Genomic DNA, 15239 nt, shown 5'->3' on the forward strand with positions numbered 1-15239 from the left:
GAAGAGTGGCAAGGAAGGATAAACCTAGAGATTGTCTGCTTATTTTGAGGTCCAAGGAGGAAAGAGATAAAATATTAAGTCTACACTACGGAAAGTCACTTACAATTCAAGACAGGAGGGCAGAAATTTACAAAGACATCCCAAAACAACTTTTGGACCTTAGATCTACATACACAGAGCTTGCTAAGTTGTTGAGGAGCAACTCCATTCCTTTTAGGTGGGAATTTCCTCAAGGATTATCCTTCACATTTAAAGGGAAGAAAGTGAGAATAAAAACTGCTGAGGACAAAGAAAAGTTTCTGAACGACTACGGAGAAGACCTTCAGAAAGGGATTTTTGGAATTCCAGGGCCTGGGCCTTTGTCGGTACCCACACCGTTGTCTATACCCACACCTTTGGGGTCTGAAGACCAGAAGAAAGAAACGCCACCACCTAGTGATTAGCAGATTTGACCAGGATGTCTCTGCAGCTTCTTAGTTGGAATATCAATGGTGGTAACTCCCCGGAAAAAAGGAGAAGACTATTTCACGTATTAAAGAAAGAACAATTGGACATTATTTGCTTGCAGGAAACGCACATGACTAGGCTCCATAGGAAAGTGTTAATTAATAAGAGATTAGGCCAAGAATTTATTTCATCGGACAGAGTTAAGAAAAGAGGAGTGGTGATTTATGCAAAGGAGAGCCTATCACCAAAATTTTTATTTAAAGATGAGCAAGGAAGAATCTTGGCAATTGAGATACAAGCACAAGGTGAAAAGTTTTTGATATTGGGAATCTATGCACCTAATGAGGGGAAATCAGAATTTTACAAGAAGCTGCATGAGACAATGCTGGACTATCTGGACTATAATAACATCATTATGATGGGAGATATGAATGGGGTGGTCTCCACCAACATGGATAAGTCACAAAACCAAAACTTGACAAAGGATGGCAGACTGCCTAAAACTTTTTTTGAGCTAACTGACAATATGGACTTGATTGATATTTGGAGGACAAAGAACCCCCTAGGAAGAGAAGGAACATTCTTCTCTGAAGCCCATCTGTTATGGACAAGAATCGACCAAATATGGATAACTAGAGGACTGGCACCGAGGACAAGAAAAGTGGAAATCTGCCCAAAAACCTGCTCCGACCATAACGCTATGAAAATGGAAATGAGGCTAACTCCAACCGGCTCCTTTAGATGGAAAATGAATGACACCTTGTTTAGAGATCAGGAAGTTATTAAGAAGGCCCAAAAGACTTTAAGAGACTATTTTGAAATAAACCTGAACACTACAGTGGAAAAAATCTGGGACGCAAGTAAAGCTGTTATGAGGGGGTTTTTGATACAACAGAATACGATTAAGAAAAAAGCACAGAATGAGAGAAAAGACAAGATCTTGGAGAATATAAGAGAAGGTGAGAAAAAGTTGAGATTGAAACCAAAGTCTCAGGAGATCTTGAGAGAAATTAAATTTCACCAAGCACAATATGCTAAACTGATAAATCAAGAAGTGGAGTGGAAAATTAAATTAATGAAACAAAAGACATTCGAATCAGCAAATAAATGTGGGAAGCTGCTAGCATGGCAGCTGAAGAAGAGACAAAAACTGAACACGGTGACAAACCTAGAAATCGAAGGGAGAAATATACAAAACCCCGAAGAAATTAGAAAGTGCTTCCAGAGATACTTTAAACAACTTTATACGCAAGGGCCGCAAAAAGAGACTGAGATTGACCAATTTTTAACGAAGAATGGGTTACCAAGATTATCTCAGGAAAATAGGTCAATTTTAAATCATAAAATAACACAACAAGAAATTGAAGGTGCCATTCAGAATATGCAACTAGGCAAGTCTCCAGGGCCAGATGGACTTACCTCCAAGTATTATAAGATATTGAAAGACTATGTGACACAACCACTTCTGGAGGTTTGCAATGAGATTTTGGAGGGGAAGAAGGCACCGGAATCGTGGAAAGAAGCCTTCATCACATTGATACCTAAATCAGAAACTGAAAAGACTCAGCTTAAGAACTACCGTCCCATCTCGCTCCTGAATGTGGATTACAAAATTTTTGCTGACATTTTGGCAAGCAGATTTAAAAAAGTGTTAAATGAAGTAATTCATAAAGACCAGGCAGGCTTTCTCCCAGGTAGACATTTGTTTGACAACACTAGGAATATTATTGACATTTTGGAACTTCTACAAACGAATATTAATACAAAAGCAGTGTTAATTTTTATAGATGCGGAGAAAGCATTTGACAATATTTCATGGAAGTTCATGAAGAAAAATTTGGAAGGGATGGGAGTGGGACGGGGGTTTGAAAATGGGATAGAGGCAATCTATTAAGAGCAAAAAGCTAAACTGATAGTTAACAATGTGGTGACAAGAGTTTAAAATTGAAAAAGGAACACGACAAGGTTGTCCTATTTCCCCTCTGTTATTTATTTCGGTCCTGGAGGTACTTTTGAACATGATTAGAGGGGACCGGTTGGTGGAAGGGATACAGGTCGGAGCCAAACAGTACAAACTTAAGGCGTTTGCAGATGATCTGGTTTTAACATTACAGGAGCCTGTTAGGATATTTCCGTTCCACCTTAAGAGAGAGCAGGATTGTGAGTCACAGAGTCTGCGCATGTCCTAGTCACAGGATGTTTATGTTTGCTGTTTCCTTTCGATTTCAGTCGGTCGGAGTCACTGACTCAGAACGGTCATGTTTTTCCTTTGTTCTGTTCAACGCTAAATAAAGTCTGTAAATTATGCTCTTCTGCGGTGCAAGCTTTCTGGCTGTGTTTTCTGCTGATAAAGAACAGTGTGCACAAGCCTGGAGTGTGGCAATCTATTTCTGAGGCTTCGTGTCGCTAACTGCTGGATCTGCCTGGCTACGGGAGATCGATGGACGTCCGGCAGCCGGCTTGGGGCCATGATGGACAATATCTCCCTGGCAGTTTCCCAACAGAGCCAGAGTCTAGTACGAAAAGAGTTTTAGAATTGATTCACGAGTTTGGACGGATGGCGGAATTTAAATTAAACAAGCAGAAAACTAAGGTTTTGGGAAAAAATCTGACACCTTTGGAAACAGAAAGGTTTCAGAAGGAGACAGACTTAAATGTGGTTAAAAAAGTGAAATACCTAGGGGTCAACTTGTCTGCCAAAAATTTGAATTTATTTAAAGATAACTATGAAAAATGCTGGTCAGAAATTAAAAAGGATTTAGAAACTTGGACAAGATTGAAACTCTCCTTGTTGGGCCGAATAGCTGCTATAAAGATGAATGTGTTGCCAAAAATGTTGTTTTTGTTCCAGGCCCTACAGATTGTGGACAGAGTGGAATGTTTTGGAAAGTGGCAGAAAGATATTTCTAAGTTTGTCTGGCAGGGCAAAAAGCCCAGAATAAAATTTAAAACATTAACTGATGTAAAGGAAAGAGGGGGGTTTGCCCTGCCGGACTTAAGGTTATATTATGAAGCTGCAGCTTTCTGCTGGATGAAGGATTGGTTACTTCTTGAGAACACTGATGTCCTGGATCTGGAAGGGTTTAACAATGCTTTTCGATGGCATGCTTATTTGTGGTACGACAAGGTAAAGATTCATAAAACTTTCAAGAACCATATTGTCAGGAAAGCAATATTTAATGTTTGGTCAAAATACAAAGACTTACTAGAAAACAAGACCCCTAGGTGGTTGTCACCTATGGAGGCCAAGGCTCGGAAAAGACTCAATATGGAGGCCGAATGGCCGAAATATTGGGAAATAATTGAAAAAGTTGGAGAAACTTGGAGGTTGCAGAGTTTGGAGAAATTAAAGGGTAAAGTGCGAGATTGGTTACTGTCAGGGAACTGCCATCAGAGGCACGGGAGAAGGAGGGGGTCTCTGATTCTGCAGGGGAAGGTCCAAGCGCTAGAGGGAGACTCAGCCGGGAAGAAGGGGAAGAGAATGAGTGTAACACCAGGGATCAGGGAAAGCAACGGGACAGGGAGGTGCAGGGGCTCCAGGACTCTTCATTGGAAGTTAGCGAGGAGAGCCCCAGCACCCCACTGCACATGCCCACCCTGCGCAGGAGACTCCCGCGCAGTGAGAGGAGGAAACGATTGGGCGTCAAACAGCTCTTATGTTGGCAACGCTTTAAGAAACGCCCACAGACAGATTCTACGAGTGACTAAGAGCAGCCACGCTAAGATGGGCTGCGTAGTCCGGAGGGTTTAACCAGGCAATCCGAGGCTCAAACGGAGCAGGATTACGCACGAGTAACTCCCAATCCCAACAGCAATCTGTCTGTCCCTGAAGGTTGCTCGTGCGCAACAAACAGAAGGGGGCATCATGAGTACGACCGGAGGAGCTGGAGCCACGGGAGGGGCGACTGGAGTCCAATCGCTGGAGGAGAGAAACCGCGATTTGGAAGAGCACATAGCCATCCTGACGGCGAGGCTGGACGAACGACGGTCGTTGGATGCTCAGGGGAAACCCACCCCCATAGCGAGGAAGGTACCGGGACTGGTGCACAAGTTTGGGGGAAAGCCTCAAGAGTATGGGGCATTTAGAACAGAAATAGAATATGCCTTGAAGTTGCAGAAAAATGATTTTGAAAATGACGCAGCCAAAGTTGCTTATATTGTGGGGCACTTGGAGGATGGGGCGAGGGAATGGATTTGGCCGCTTATGGCGACGCAGAATGACGCCATGGAGGATCTATTGAAATTCTTTCAGGCGATGGACGCTATGTTCAGTAGCGATGTGCAGCAGAGTGTGACCAAACGGGAACTGCTAAGCTGTAAGCAGGGAGAAGGGTCAGTTAGAGACTATTGGTCACGTTTTGCCATGATTGTTCATCGTCTGGGGTGGCAGCTGGACGCGGAACCCATTCAGATGCTATTTGAGGAGGGGCTTTCCCCAACGGTCAAGGATGAACTTTCGCGCGCACCCCGCCCACAGTCTATGGACCACCTGACCAAGGCAGCCCTTGCGATTGGAGTAAGACAGGAAGCGCGGGCTCAAGAGAGGCGGGAAGGGAGAGAGCAGCGTTGCCATGACTACCGGATTCCTAGAATACCTAGGCATTCTTCCCCGCTGGGGGAGCCAATGGAAATAGGCGGTGCGCGCGCCCAGGAAGTTTCAAACGCCAGCGAGCGTTGCAAAAAGGAGGGAAAGGATCTAAAAACGACCAAGAAATGTTTCCTTTGCCAAAAGCCAGGACATTTTGCCAGAGTCTGCCCACAAAGAAAGGCCTGGCAAGCAATGGTGGGGGCCGTGGGGGGAGAGGAGGAGGAACCCCAGACTCCGGAGCAGGGAAACGGAAACGCTTGGCTGCCAATCAGCGGGCACAGCAGCCGAGCCAACAACCAATGAATGTGCCCAAACCAGATTCTCCAAGAGCAGCGATTGCCATTGAGGTGGTGCTTGAGCTCCCAAATGGGCACCCAGTGAAGGTTCAAGGTATGCTGGACTCAGGAAGCTCATGCAATTTTTTTAGCAGGGACTTTGCCTTAGAGCATCAGCTTCACCTGCTGCCTTTGGATGCACCTCTGCAAGTCACCACCATTGATGGGAGGGAGCTGATTGGGGGGGGAAGTTACCCACCAGACCCCACCGATGAGAATGAGAGTGTCTAGGCACTCAGAGACAATCGCTTTCCATGTTGCCTCATTAGCGGGTCCACCAATAATATTGGGGATGAGTTGGCTAGCGCAACATGATCCGGTGGTGGCGTGGCATCAGAGGACCGTCAGCTTTGGGTCTGACTACTGCCTGCAGCACTGCCTAGGAGGGGAAACGCCAAGGATGAGCGTAGCCAGAGTGGCAAGCACTGCAGTGGAGGGTAAAGGGGAGGTGCCACCGCAATATGCTGATTTGAAGGAGGTTTTCAGTGAAAAGGAGGCAGATAGACTGCCACCCCACAGGCCGTTCGATTGCCAGATCAATTTGCTCCCTGGGGCGCAGCTGCCGGTGGGTAAGCTGTATGCCATGTCTGACAGGGAGATGAAGGAGCTACGGGACTTTATCGACAAGAACCTAAAGAGAGGGTTTATAAGAGAGTCAAAGGCAGTGGGGGGCAGTCCAGTATTTTTTGTGGACAAAAAGGACACTGATAAACCGAGGCTTGTAGTGGATTATAGGGGGGTAAATTTGGTGTCAGAACCTGTGACTTTCCCGATGCCCAGAATTGATGAAATTCTGACGAGAGTGAGGAAGGGAAAGATCTTCACCAAGCTAGATCTGAGAGGGGCTTACAACTTAATCAGGATGAGAGAGGGGGATGAATGGAAGACCACCATGTTCACACCCCTGGGGGCTTTCGAATATCTCGTTATGCCTTTCGGATTACAGTCAGGCTCCGCCTGTTTTCAAGCTTTCATGCACCACGTGTTGGGGTCTCTGCTTTACAAGAACTGTGTAGCATTCCTGGACGACGTCTTGATTTATTCAGAAAATGAGGAACAACATGTGAGAGATGTCAGGGAAGTGCTACAACGTTTGCAGAAACACCAGTTGTGGGTCAAGCTAGAGAAATGTCAGTTTCATGCCCGAGAGGTGGAGTTCCTGGGGTACAGGTTATCTGACAAAGGCTTAGCGATGGACCCAAGCAAGGTGCAAGCAGTATTGGAGTGGAAGACCCCAAAGACACGAAAGGATGTGCAGAGGTTCCTGGGTTTTGGAAATTTCTACCGGAAGTTCATCAAGAACTTTGCACACATGACGGCCCCAATCACGGACTGTCTCAGTAGCAAAAAGAAGTTCATGTGGACGGAGGCAGCCCAGCAATCCTTTGAAAGATTGAAGAAGGCATTCGCGTCGGAGGAACAATTACTACATGTGGATTTGGAGAAACCAATGAGGGTGGAGACAGACGCGTCAGACAGAGCCATAGGGGCGGTTCTGTTGCAGCCAGGACTGAACAAGCAAGAATGGAAACCGTGCGCCTTTTTCTTGAGGAAGCTGAGCAAGTCGGAACAAAACTACACCGTGTACGACCGAGAACTGCTAGCCATTTACGCCGCCTTTCGTCGGTGGCGCCATTTGCTGATAGGGGCGCAGCATAAGATCCAGGTCTGCACAGATCACAAGAACTTGGAATATTGGCGGACAGCACGGGTGCTCAACCAGAGACAGATTCGCTGGGCGCAGGAGTTTTCCAAGTTTTCCTTCGAAATCCAGTATGTGCCTGGTGAGCAAAACGTGAGAGCAGATGCTCTCTCATGGAAACCAGAGTACTTCAAAGGAGAGGGGCCGCCGGAGACCTGCCACGTCATACCTGAGGACCGATGGGTGTGTGGGGGTACTCTAGTGGGCACGAGAGAACTGGCAGGACTCACCAGGGACGATGAATTCGCCCGGACAAAAATCAGGGAACTCCAAGAGGGGAGGGGAGGACCAGAGGGGTTTGAAGAGAAGGACGGGGTGTTGTACTACAGGGGGGCGATGTACGTACCGGGGGAGGCTCTAAGAAGAAGGGTACTTAAACAGCTACATGACACCCCCACAGCGGGGCACTTTGGGCAACACAAAACCATGATGCTGGTGACCCGACAATTTTGGTGGCCACGGGCGAGGGAAGATGTACGTGAATATGTAAGAGGGTGTGATCGCTGCCAGAGGGCCAAAGGGGAACGCACGAGGCCAGCAGGTTTGCTGGAACCCCTACCCACGCCAAACAAACCCTGGGAGGTGGTGTCAATTGATTTCATGACGGATTTACCTAAATCGAGGGGTAAAACAGCAGTTATGGTAGTTGTCGACTTGCTAACCAAAATGTGCCATTTTATCGCCTGTTCCCATGCCGTGACGGCAGAAGAAACGGCAAGGTTGTTTGTAGAACACATTTTCAGGCTGCATGGGGCCCCCTTGAGGGTTTTATCTGACCGCGGAAGGCAATTTACTTCACGGTTCTGGAGGAAGCTCATGAGCCTACTGCAAGTCGAGGTCAGCTTCTCGACAGCGAGACACCCAGAAACCAATGGGCAGGCGGAAAGGGCAAACAGTGTACTCCAGCAATACTTACGCTGCTACGTTAGCGAAAGGCAGAATGATTGGGTAGAAAAACTAGCGCTAGCAGAATTTGCGTACAATAATGCTGAACATGTGTCCACCGGTATGAGCCCCTTCTTAGCCAATTATGGGTGTCATCCCAGGGCATTCCCGGGTAATGAGGAACAGAGCTGGAGTGTGCCTGCGGCTGAACAGTTTGTGGAAGAAATGGAAGCGTTACATCAGCAGCTCAAGACTAACCTAGAAAGGGCCAAAGCCAGTTACAAGAAGCAAGCAGATAAACACCGGAGGGAAGGGGAAACCATTAGGGTGGGGGATCGCGTGTGGTTGTCCACTCAAGGGTTACCCTGCAAGAAGTTGCAGCCCAGAAGACTGGGCCCTTTTGAAGTCATACAACAGATAAACCCAGTGGCGTTCAAGCTCAGGTTGCCCAACAACATGAAAATACATCCTGTGTTCCATAGGTCCTTGCTCTCACCACACCGAGAGGGGCGGGATTTCGAGGGGCGGGAGGTAGAAGTCTTGCCACAACCACAGGTAGAAGAGAGGGAACACCAGAGCACGGCCGCAGAGATAGTGGACTCAAGGTGGCGAGGGCGGCAGGTGCAGTACTTGGTGGCGTGGGAAGGAGAGCCCTGGTCGGAAAACACGTGGGTGCCAGCAGAGGCAGTTGGCGACGAGCATATGGTGGAAGTGTTCCATCGACGGTTCCCAGATAAACCCAAGCCCTTAGAACGTTTCTGGGAAGAACAGTTCGGCACCACAGAGGAGGAAGAGAGTTTCGAAGGGTTTTCAGAATCCGAAGAGGAATCGGATTGGGAGAGTCAGTCCTTGGGTGGGAACCTTGGCAGGTGGGAAGAGGTGTTCACACCCACAGATGAGGAGGACAGCTCTTTCAGGGGTTTCCTTGGCTCGCCGACCAGAGAAGAGGCTGCAATAGAGCCCCCGGGTCGGAGGGGGAGTGAAGGGGGCCCTGGGAGGGAGGTGGATGTCAGGGAACTGCCATCAGAGGCACGGGAGAAGGAGGGGGTCTCTGATTCTGCAGGGGAAGGTCCAAGCGCTAGAGGGAGACTCAGCCGGGAAGAAGGGGAAGAGAATGAGTGTAACACCAGGGATCAGGGAGAGCAACGGGACAGGGAGGTGCAGGGGCTCCAGGACTCTTCATTGGAAGTTAGCGAGGAGAGCCCCAGCACCCCACTGCCCACGCCCACCCTGCGCAGGAGACTCCCGCGCAGTGAGAGGAGGAAACGATTGGGCGTCAAACAGCTCTTATGTTGGCAACGCTTTAAGAAACGCCCACAGACAGATTCTACGAGTGACTAAGAGCAGCCACGCTAAGATGGGCTGCGTAGTCCGGAGGGTTTAACCAGGCAATCCAAGGCTCAAACGGAGCAGGATTACGCACGAGTAACTCCCAATCCCAACAGTTACACTACGCTCAGATTAAGGAGGTTTTTAACATGGATAAAAAGATAGGATTCCAGGTGGAAAAATCGAAACTAGAAACAGAACTGTTAGAACCCAAGACTAAGGTACTTTCAAGAATGTATAACTTGCTGTTGAAATGGAACACACAAGATGAAACGGTTAAATCAGCTATGATAAAATGGGCACAGGATATTGGATATAATATTATGTTTGCTGACTGGGGAAGGTTATGGACCACCGGTGTAAAGTTTACGGCATGTAATGCCTTGAAAGAAAATATTATGAAAATGATATATAGGTGGTACATGACCCCAGTCAAGCTTGCAAAAATATACCACTTGCATGATAATAAATGTTGGAAATGTAAGGAGACTGAAGGAACATTCTTTCACCTTTGGTGGACCTGTCCGAGAGTGAAGGCCTTCTGGGAAATGATCTATAATGAGTTAAAAAAGGTATTTAAGTATACCTTTCCAAAGAAACCAGAGGCCTTCCTTTTAGGCATTGTCGACCAGAAGGTGTTAAAGAAGGACAGAAATTTTTTTATGTATGCAACAACAGCAGCAAGAATACTTATTGCAAAATATTGGAAGACACAAGATTTGCCCACACTGGAAGAATGGCAAACGCAACTGATAGACTACATGGAGCTGGCCGAGATGACTGGCAGAATTCGAGACCTGGGAAAAGAGGCGGCGGAAGAGGACTGGAAGAAGTTTTTTTTTTTTTTTCATGCATAATTTTTATTAGTTTAAATAATAAAAAGTACAAAGTACAAAAATTCAATTCTCATTTTCACAGATTCTTCTGTATGACTTCCTTCAACCTTTCCGCAAATCATCCGTAATAGTCTTTTATAAAAGTTCACATTCCTTAATTTGTATTGCCTTTAATCATCCTAGTTCTTCCATTTCTCTTTGGACAATACCCTTTTCTTTTTACAGAGCTCCTTTGAAACCCACTAGTGTTATCTGTCCGTCACTTAAATTTTCCAGATATTTCGTAAAGCTTTCCCAATCCTTAATGAACCTCTGATCTTTTGAGTATCTAATTTTCCCTGTCATCTTATCCATCTCCGCGTAATCTAATAGTTTTGCTCTCCATTCCTCGATTGTCGGCAAGCCCTCAGATTTCTAATTTTGAGCTAATAAGACTCTTGCTGCCGTTGTTGCATACTGGAACAACTTATGATCTTTCTTTTTTATCTCCCTTCCTACCAATCCCAACAGAAACGCCTCGGGTTTTTTAACAAAAGTATATCTAAAAATTTTCTTCATTTCATTGTATACACTCTCCCAAAACCCTTTAACTTTTTGGCATTCCCACCACACATGGTAGAAGGACCCCTCCCTTTCTTTGCACTTCCAGCATTTGTTGCAGGTTCCGTACATTTTGGCTAATTTTGCAGGAGTCATATACCATCGGTAAAACATTTTCATTAAGTTCTCCTTTAGTGTCACACAAGCTGTAAACTTGAGATGTGTTTTCCAAAGTTTCTCCCATTCTTCAAAATATATATTGTGACCGATATCTCTAGCCCAATGTATCATTACCGACTTTACTTCCTCGTCTATTAAATTCCATTCCAATAACTGATTGTACATTTTAGACAGAATTTTATAATTGTTATTCAATATCTCAATCTGAAATCTAGGATCTTTATCAGCATATCCTTTATCTGTAATGTCTTTCCTAAACATTCCATTTATCTGGAAATAGTGCAACCAATCATAGACTTTCTCTTTAACCTGATCATACGGCTTCATTTTCCACTTTCCTTCTTCTTTCATTAACAGTTGTTCGTATGTAGCCCAATTACCTCTCATGTTGATCTTTTTCACGCTCATCACTTCTAGTGGCGATAGCCAATGGGGTGTTTTAGGTTCTAACATATCTCTGTTCCTCTCCCATACCTCAATCAATGGACCTCTAAAGATATGATTTTCGAAGCCCCTGTGTACTTTTCTCTTCTCATGCCATAGATAGGCGTGCCACCCAAATCTGGTGTTAAATCCCTCTAAGTCTAGCACTTCCTTATCTTCCAGTTTTATCCATGTTTTGACCCAGCATAGGCATGACGCCTCATAATATAATTTCAGATCGGGCAGGGCAAAGCCCCCCCTTTCCTTCACATCTGTCAACAATTTAAATTTTATCCTTGGTTTCTTGTCCTGCCAGACGAATTTTGAAATCACTCTCTGCCAGTCTTTAAATATCTTTGTACCCTTAATTACAGGAATATTCTGAAACAGAAACAACACTTTTGGAAGCACACTCATCTTAATTGTGGCTATTCTGCCCCAGAATGACAGTTTCAGCTTACCCCACGTTTCAATGTCTTTTTTAACTCCTTTCCATACTGTCTCGTAATTATTTTTGAATAAGTCTATGTTTTTTGGCGTTACCCATATTCCTAGATATTTAACCTTTCTGGCCACCTCTATCTCCGTTTCATTTTGTATTTCTTCGATTTTGTCTATATCCATGTTCTTTACTATGATTTTTGTTTTCCTTTTATTTAATTTGAAGCCGGCCACTTTTCCAAATTGGTCGAATTCTTCGAGTACCTCTTTTATTGAATCTATTGGATCCTCCATTGTTACAACCAGATCGTCTGCGAATGCCTTAATTTTGTATTCATTCTGCCCAACTGTTACTCCTTTTATCCCTTTGTTTTCTCTTATTGAATTTAGGAGGACTTCTAGCACCATTATAAATAGCAATGGGGACAGTGGGCATCCCTGTCTTGTTCCTTTTGCTATTCTTATTTCTGCTGTCTCCACATTATTTATTATCAGTTTTGCCTTTTGTTCCGTGTAGATTGCCTTTACCCCATTATAGAATTCAATGCCGACCTCCATATATTCCAATTGTTTCAGCAGGAAATCCCAAATTATATTATCGAAAGCTTTCTCTGCATCCACGAATAACAACAAACCTTGTTTATCACACTTATCAGATAAATATTCTATAATATTTACTATATTCCTTATGTTGTCTTTCATTTGCCTACCCGGCAAAAAACCCGCTTGATCTTTGTGTATGCTTTCTACCAATATATTTTTCAATCTCCTTGCCAAAATTCCCGCAAAGATCTTATAGTCTATATTTAATAGGGAGATCGGTCTGTAGTTTTTAATCTGTTGTAAATCTGAATCATGTTTGGGGATTAATGTAATTAATGCCTCCTTCCATGTCTCTGGTATTTCTCTTTCTTTAAGGATAATATTCATTACTTCTTGCAATGGAGTCGACAGAATTGACTCCATTTCTTTGTAATAACTACCAGTGAACCCATCTGGGCCTGGGGCTTTCCCTTTTTTTAATTCCTTTATTGCTTCTTTTATTTCATCTACCTCAATTGAGGCACTCAGTTTTTCTTTCTCCGCTGTCGAAATCTTTTTAATGTTCTTCCCTTTTAAGAATCTTTCTATTTTTCTCAAATTGTTCCTTTCACTATTTTTGTAAAGTCCTCTGTAAAAATCCAAAAAGGCCTTCCTTATTTCCTTGGGATTATTTATCTCTTCTCCCTCCACCTCAATTTTATTTATTGTATTCTGTTCCTTCCCTTTTTTTAACTGCCAAGCTAGTAGCTTTCCTGATTTATTAGCATATTCGAAACTTTTCTGTCTTAATTTTTTGACCTTCCATTCTATTTCCCTATTTATCAACATTGCAAACTGGGATTGTAAAACCTTGATATTTTCTTTTATACTCTTATTTTTGGGGTTTCTAATTAATTTTTGTTCGTTGTCCATTATTTGCTGTAAAATTTCTTTTTTCCCCTTTTCTCTTTTTTTATTCTTAATTACACTCTGTTGAATGAAAAAACCCCTCATCACCGCCTTACCTGCATCCCACACCACCTTTGGTTTTGTACCTTTACCTGAGTTGTCCTCAAAATATTCCTTTAGCCTTTTCTGTGCTTTCTCTATAATCTCTAAATCATCTAGCAGGTAATCTTTCATTTTCCATCTGTATGATGTTTCCTCCATCCCTTTCAGTTCCATTTTTACTGGATTGTGATCCGAAATCGTTTTGGCCTGAATCTCCACCCGTGTAGATCTTGGTACTAGTTCTGCCGAGGTCCATATCTGATCTAATCTCGAGAATGAATCATTGGGTTCTGAGTGGAAAGTATATTGTTTTTCCAGAGGGTATTTGAATCTCCAAATATCCACCAAATTACAATTATGAACCAATGAGAAAAAGGTTCTGGGTAGCTTTCCTTCTTTACCCATTCCATCCCTTAGCCTGTCCATATCTAGCGACACCACACCATTCATATCTCCCAATAGTATTATTTTCTGATCAACATATTCAGCTAGCTTTCCTTCTAACATTCTATAAAACTCCGATTTGTTATCATTCGGTGCGTATATCCCCACTATTATTAGATTTTCTCCTTGCCAATTGATTTGGACTGCTACTATCCTCCCTTCTTCATCTTTGAAAATTTGTTGTGCTTCAATTTGTTTTTTAATGTAAATAACCACCCCCCTTTTTTTATTTTTGTATGACGATACAAATTCGTTTCCCAATCTTTTGTTAATCAAAACTCTTTTATGTTTCCTTGCTATGTGGGTCTCCTGTAGACAGATAATATCTAAACATTCTTTTTTTAAGATGTACTCAATTTTATTCCTCTTTTTCTTATCATTCATCCCATTAATATTCCAACTCCAAATTTTTAACACCATGGTGGTTGCCTATGCAAAAGACTGCTACCTCTCTTTAAACTCTTTCCACTTCCCCCTCCTCCTCTTCCTCTTCCTCTCCCTCTGTCCTCTCTGTTTCCTCTTCTTGGTCTTCCCTTCCTTCTGCCTCCTCACTTTTATCTTCTTCTTTTTGTAATTTCAATTCTTTGTATTTTCTTAAAAATTTACCAGTTTCTTCCGGACTTATCAATTTTTGCCTCTTACTCCTATAAGCAAAGGAGATTCCTTCAGGGAACTCCCATTTGAACTCAATGTTATTCCTCTTCAGAGTCTGTACCAGTTCTTTATATGGATCTCTGCGTTTTAACAGCCTAACTGGGATGTCTTTAAAAATTATTACGTAATTTCCACCAATATTCAGCCTTTTCTCTCTATTTTTTTGGAGAATCTTATTCCTCATTTCCCTTTCTTTGAATATAACTAAACAATCTCCTACAAATTTTTTGTTCCTGGCTGATTTGGCTTTCAGTCTAAATGCAGATTGTACTGCGTTTGCCATCTCTTCTGTTGAAATCTCCAACCAGTGGGCTAATTCTGTTATTAATTTCACTTTTATATTTTCACCTTGTAATTCTGGCACCGCTCTTAGTCTTAAGTTGACTTCCCTCTGTCTTAATTCATTCATAGCAATTAAGTCTTTCATTTCCTCTTGGTTCTTGTTCAGCTCCAAAATCTCGGCTTTTATCTTATCCTCCTCACGTCTCACATCTTTCATTTCTAATCTTGTCTTTTTCAGACCTTCCTCCACTGCTTGTGTCCTCCTAAATGCCTCTTTCAGTTGGCCCTTCAATTCATTAACTGTTTCATCAATCTTTTTGTCCATTTTCCCAATTCTATTATCTACTTGTTCTAATTTAAGCTCTAGATTTTTCTCACTTTGTTTGATCTCCGCAAACATTCTTAAAATATCTGCTCTAAAGTCTGCTTCCTGTTTGGATCCCTTTCTATCCACTGGTGTTCCCCCTTCTGGTCTTTTCCCCATATTTGACATTCTTAATTATTTAGTTATTACTTATTTACAACAGTTACACAGTAAATGTAAGATCTTAATTTCTAATAGCCGTTGAGCAATACCCGTTTGGCCCTTATGGCCCCAGCCCAGAGTATTTTGGCAGTCC

The 15239-nt window shown here is 43.5% G+C and overlaps 1 long non-coding RNA gene across 3 annotated transcripts in view; it reads left to right on the forward strand.

The window, feature by feature from the left end:
• LOC144326377 (uncharacterized) overlaps positions 1-15239 on the forward strand; it is a 65239-nt gene that overhangs the window by 25409 nt on the left and 24591 nt on the right. The gene's annotated exons all lie outside the window — the stretch shown is intronic.

The sequence above is a fragment of the Podarcis muralis genome, chromosome W (assembly GCF_964188315.1).
Source record: "Podarcis muralis chromosome W, rPodMur119.hap1.1, whole genome shotgun sequence".
Taxonomy (NCBI): Eukaryota; Metazoa; Chordata; class Lepidosauria; order Squamata; family Lacertidae; genus Podarcis; species Podarcis muralis.